The sequence below is a fragment of the Cyprinodon tularosa genome, unplaced genomic scaffold (genome assembly GCF_016077235.1).
Source record: "Cyprinodon tularosa strain WSP-4 unplaced genomic scaffold, ASM1607723v1 ctg843, whole genome shotgun sequence".
Classification (NCBI taxonomy): Eukaryota; Metazoa; Chordata; class Actinopteri; order Cyprinodontiformes; family Cyprinodontidae; genus Cyprinodon; species Cyprinodon tularosa.
In genome coordinates this window covers 40887-47217 of record NW_024039611.1, presented here as the reverse complement: position 1 = coordinate 47217, position 6331 = coordinate 40887, and positions in this window count along the sequence as shown.

Below are 6331 nucleotides of genomic sequence, written 5' to 3'. Positions count from 1 at the left end.
AAGTAATTATAGCGGGGTGTAGGTTTTATTCGAAAGCGGGATTGCTGTTTGTAAACGGACAATTTTACGAAGACATTCTCCATGGTCCCTGCGCCTTCTGATGACGTCACCGAATTCGCCATGGGCCTTGCGCCTCCCGATGACGTGACATTATGGCAATGCCACTCAAACAAACTACATTGAGCCCGCGGTCTGCATTTGTAACGAGAATAAATTCAGGAGAATGAAGCTAAAGGGATACAAAAAATAAACTTGTAATATTACAAAACCAAAAATACTACGAATACAAAGTATATTCAGAGATTAAAGTCCCTCTGATACTGTTTAAGTGACTGAGAAACTGCAGATTTGCCACATTTAAGATGGCGGACGCTCTGACGCATCTCAAAAGGCGCAGGCCCCCGAGTCAGCGGCGCTTCCTGACTGCGTCATTATTAGCCGCCTCTCATGGAACCGCCGGCAGAGGTAAACACTGCCCCCTACCGGACCGGAGTTCACACTTAATAAATAGCCTAATAATCAGTCTAATCCTTATTTCTGGTTAATTTTATCTTCATTAATGTAGAATTTCATCATCTTCACCTTTTTTTTTTACAGTTTTGATGAAAAAAAAACAACTTTATTTACAAATTTAAAGAGTAAAAAAAAAGGCTGTAAGCACATTGAATGTAGATTATTGAATATTTTTATATTTTTCATTTCTGTAACATCAGTTTTATTGTTTTTCTTTTTTGGTTTTGTTATTTTTATCTTTTTGTATCAATGCACTCTGTAGAAATATATAATCCTGGAATACTTGAATATTTTGTGCCCTCTCCCTTGCTTTTTCTTTTCTTTGTCTTTATATATATATATATATATATATAGTTTTATTATATAGTTTATTATATAGTTTTATTATTCTTCTCTTTATTATTTTTTATTATTCTATCATTCTTCAGCTTGTTGGTCAGGAGAAAACATGACACTCTGCAGGGCCAGGTGTTTGGTGTATGGCAGGTCATATTGTCATAAAAACAACATAAACTCACTTTGCAGCCAAACATGGAGCCATTAGAAGAAAGTTAGACGGGTCAACATGTCGTCTGCCAGCTGTTTGGATCCTCTGACTGTGTTTAGAAGAACCTGTTAAACGTTTACATTTTAATCAAGATATCAGAATATTGTGATGAAATCTACCTGAACTCAGGTCACATCTGAGGAGGCGGATCTATGTCAGCAGAAACATGGGGTTCACTGAGTGCTGCTATAGGTAGAAAAATCTAATATTCATGGTGACATGAACGGATTCCACTGGCGGGTGTCATTCATTCATTCATTCATTCATTCAGTCATTCATTCATGTATTTGTTTATTCATGAATTCATCTGTTAATTAGCTAATTTGCTTGTTAATTCATTCATTTGTTCATTTATTTATTCACTTTTTTCATTCATTAATTCTTTCATTCATTCATTCGTTTGTCTAATTTCTCTATTCATTCATTCAGTTATTTGTTTATTCATTCATTTGTTCATTCAATCCTCCGTTAATTAGTTCATTCATTCGTTCTTTAATTCATTTATTTATTCACTTGTTCATTCTTTTATTGATTTATTCATTCATTTGTTCGTTAATTTGTTTATTTGTTCATTTATTTATTCATTTGTTCATTCTTTTATTCATTAATTTGTTCATTAATTCGTTTATTTGTTCATTTATTTATTCATTCTTTTATTCATTCATTCAGTTTTATTTGTTTATTCATTCATTTGTTAATTCAGTCATCCGTTAATTCGTTCATTCATGCATTTGTTTGTTAATTTATTTATTTGTTCATTTATTCCTTCATTTGTTCATTCATTCATTCTAGTCCCACTGAGGAGCCTCACTTCAATTCAATGGTTTCATTTTCAGCTGATTTTATTAGAAGTTTATTTTATTCTGAATCATTTATTTCTCTATAAATGTGTGATAAACCTTGGAAGCTCCTGATTGGTCGTCCTCTCTGTGGAATCCACAATCACAGCTCAGATTTCCACATTTAAAGCCAGTTAGGAAACTTTAACATAAATAAAATACATCAACAGAAGAAAAAAACAAAACAAATATCGATGCAGATGGATTATTTATCTTTATTAAACCTTAATTTCATAAGAAAACCCATTTAACCCAATAACAGAAATTAATGACTTTATTGCAAAGATGCAAAAAAAAAGAATCCTGGAAACAATTAAACCTTAAACAGTAGAAGGTAAAAAAATACATCAGTTATTATCGAACATACAGAGACTTTATTTTAATACGTGAGAATAAAGTCAGAACATGACAAGAATAGAGTCCTAAGACCAGGAAAGTACAGAAATAACATTATGAGAATAAAGTCTAAATAAAATAAAAGTAAAGTCATTATGTTGTAAGACAAAACAGATGAATAAAGATCATCCAAACTACAGCTGGAGATAAAAAAAGATCCTCTTCATTGATCTGCTATTATTCTGGTTTTATACAACTTTACTTTTTCCTGGAGTTTTTAAGTCTTTAATCTCCTGATGTCCACATTTCCGTCTGTTAATGTTTTATTTTAAAATGTTCCAGCTGCTTTTCTGGTAGTTTTAGCACATTTCTCTCATTTTTTTATTTATTCCTGCAAATTATCATTTATTCTCATCATTTCTGGAATTTTTTATCGTAACATTATAACTTTCCTTCGCAAAGCTATGATTTTATTTTCATTCACAGAATTTTATGACTTTATTTAGGTAATTTAACGACTTTAATCCAGCCATGTTATGATTTATTATCCTAGATTTATCTTAGATTATTTTCAAATTCCTATAACTTTAGTAACACCTCCTCAGATCCTGGTTTATTGTGTGATTTTAAATGTTACATCGCTGGATGTGCAGAATGGGAGGAAATGCTAAACAGCAATTTACACTGACCAGTGGGTTGACCAGTGCGGTGGCCAGTGGGGTGGCCAGTGGGGTGGCCAGTGGGGTGGCCAGTGGGGTGGTCAGTGGGGTGGTCAGTGGGGTGGTCAGTGGGGTGGTCAGTGGGGTGGCCAGTGGGGTGGCCAGTGGGGTGGCCAGTGGGGTGGCCAGTGGGGTGGTCAGTGGGGTGGCCAGTGGGGTGGCCAGTGGGATGGCCAGTGGGGTGGCCAGTGGGGTGGCCAGTGGGGTGGTCAGTGGGGTGGTCAGTGGGGTGGCCAGTGGGGTGGCCAGTGGGGTGGCCAGTGGGGTGGCCAGTGGGGTGGCCAGTGGGGTGGCCAGTGGGGTGGCCAGTGGGGTGGCCAGTGGGGTGGCCAGTGGGGTGGCCAGTGGGGTGGCCAGTGGGGTGGCCAGTGGGGTGGCCAGTGCGGTGGCCAGTGGGGTGGCCAGTGGGGTGTCCAGTGGGGTGGCCAGTGGGGTGGCCAGTGGGGTGGCCAGTGGGGTGTCCAGTGGGGTGGCCAGTGGGGTGTCCAGTGGGGTGTCCAGTGGGGTGGCCAGTGGGGTGTCCAGTGGGGTGTCCAGTGGGGTGGCCAGTGCGGTGGCCAGTGGGGTGGCCAGTGGGGTGTCCAGTGGGGTGGCCAGTGGGGTGGCCAGTGGGGTGGCCAGTGGGGTGTCCAGTGGGGTGTCCAGTGGGGTGGCCATTGGGGTGGCCAGTGGGATGTCCAGTGGGGTGTCCAGTGGGGTGTCCAGTGGGGTGGCCAGTGGGATGGCCAGTGGGTTGACCAGTGGGGTGGCCAGTGGGGTGTCCAGTGGGGTGTCCAGTGGGGTGTCCAGTGGGTTGACCAGTGGGGTGGCCAGTGGGGTGGCCAGTGGGGTGTCCAGTGGGGTGGCCAGTGGGGTGGCCAGTGGGATGGCCAGTGGGTTGACCAGTGGGGTGGCCAGTGGGATGTCCAGTGGGGTGGCCAGTGGGGTGGCCAGTGGGGTGGCCAGTGGGGTGTCCAGTGGGGTGGCCAGTGGGGTGGCCAGTGGGATGGCCAGTGGGTTGACCAGTGGGGTGGCCAGTGGGATGTCCAGTGGGGTGGCCAGTGGGGTGGCCAGTGGGGTGTCCAGTGGGGTGGCCAGTGGGGTGTCCAGTGGGGTGGCCAGTGGGGTGTCCAGTGGGGTGTCCAGTGGGGTGGCCAGTGGGGTGGCCAGTGGGGTGTCCAGTGGGGTGGCCAGTGGGGTGGCCAGTGGGGTGTCCAGTGGGGTGGCCAGTGGGGTGTCCAGTGGGGTGTCCAGTGGGGTGGCCAGTGGGGTGTCCAGTGGGGTGTCCAGTGGGGTGGCCAGTGGGGTGGCCAGTGGGGTGGCCAGTGGGGTGTCCAGTGGGGTGTCCAGTGGGGTGGCCAGTGGGGTGTCCAGTGGGGTGGCCAGTGGGGTGGCCAGTGGGGTGTCCAGTGGGGTGTCCAGTGGGGTGGCCAGTGGGGTGGCCAGTGGGGTGGCCAGTGGGGTGTCCAGTGGGATGGCCAGTGGGTTGACCAGTGGGGTGGCCAGTGGGGTGGCCAGTGGGGTGTCCAGTGGGGTGTCCAGTGGGGTGGCCAGTGGGATGGCCAGTGGGTTGACCAGTGGGGTGGCCAGTGGGATGTCCAGTGGGGTGGCCAGTGGGGTGGCCAGTGGGGTGGCCAGTGGGGTGTCCAGTGGGGTGGCCAGTGGGATGGCCAGTGGGGTGGCCAGTGGGGTGTCCAGTGGGGTGTCCAGTGGGGTGGCCAGTGGGGTGTCCAGTGGGGGTGGCCAGTGGGGTGGCCAGTGGGGTGTCCAGTGGGGTGTCCAGTGGGGTGGCCAGTGGGGTGGCCAGTGGGGTGGCCAGTGGGGGTGGCCAGTGGGGTGTCCAGTGGGGTGGCCAGTGGGGTGGCCAGTGGGGTGGCCAGTGGGGTGGCCAGTGGGGTGGCCAGTGGGATGGCCAGTGGGGTGGCCAGTGGGGTGTCCAGTGGGGTGTCCAGTGGGGTGGCCAGTGGGGTGGCCAGTGGGGTGGCCAGTGGGATGGCCAGTGGGGTGGCCAGTGGGGTGGCCAGTGGGGTGTCCAGTGGGGTGGCCAGTGGGGTGTCCAGTGGGGTGTCCAGTGGGATGGCCAGTGGGGTGTCCAGTGGGGTGGCCAGTGGGGTGTCCAGTGGGGTGGCCAGTGGGGTGGCCAGTGGGGTGGCCAGTGGGGTGTCCAGTGGGGTGGCCAGTGGGGTGGCCAGTGGGGTGGCCAGTGGGGTGTCCAGTGGGGTGGCCAGTGGGGTGTCCAGTGGGGTGTCCAGTGGGGTGTCCAGTGGGATGGCCAGTGGGGTGTCCAGTGGGGTGGCCAGTGGGGTGTCCAGTGGGGTGTCCAGTGGGATGGCCAGTGGGGTGTCCAGTGGGGTGTCCAGTGGGGTGGCCAGTGGGTTGGCCAGTGGGGTGGCCAGTGGGGTGGCCAGTGGGGTGTCCAGTGGGGTGGCCAGTGGGATGGCCAGTGGGGTGGCCAGTGGGGTGGCCAGTGGGGTGTCCAGTGGGGTGGCCAGTGGGGTGTCCAGTGGGGTGTCCAGTGGGATGGCCAGTGGGGTGTCCAGTGGGGTGTCCAGTGGGGTGTCCAGTGGGGTGTCCAGTGGGATGGCCAGTGGGGTGGCCAGTGGGGTGGCCAGTGGGGTGGCCAGTGGGGTGGCCAGTGGGGTGGCCAGTGGGGTGTCCAGTGGGGTGGCCAGTGGGGTGGCCAGTGGGGTGGCCAGTGGGGTGTCCAGTGGGGTGGCCAGTGGGATGGCCAGTGGGGTGGCCAGTGGGGTGGCCAGTGGGGTGTCCAGTGGGGTGGCCAGTGGGGTGTCCAGTGGGGTGTCCAGTGGGATGGCCAGTGGGGTGTCCAGTGGGGTGTCCAGTGGGGTGGCCAGTGGGGTGTCCAGTGGGGTGGCCAGTGGGGTGTCCAGTGGGGTGTCCAGTGGGATGGCCAGTGGGTTGACCAGTGGGGTGTCCAGTGGGGTGGCCAGTGGGGTGGCCAGTGGGGTGGCCAGTGGGGTGTCCAGTGGGGTGGCCAGTGGGATGGCCAGTGGGTTGACCAGTGGGGTGTCCAGTGGGGTGTCCAGTGGGTTGACCAGTGGGGTGGCCAGTGGGGTGGCCAGTGGGTTGACCAGTGCGGTGGCCAGTGGGTTGACCAGTGGGGTGGCCAGTGGGGTGTCCAGTGGGGTGTCCAGTGGGTTGACCAGTGCGGTGGCCAGTGGGGTGGCCAGTGGGATGGCCAGTGGGATGGCCAGTGGGTTGACCAGTGGGGTGTCCAGTGGGGTGTCCAGTGGGTTGACCAGTGGGGTGGCCAGTGGGGTGGCCAGTGGGTTGACCAGTGCGGTGGCCAGTGGGTTGACCAGTGGGGTGTCCAGTGGGGTGTCCAGTGGGGTGTCCAGTGGGGTGTCCAGTGGGTTGACCAGTGCGGTGGCCAGTGGGGT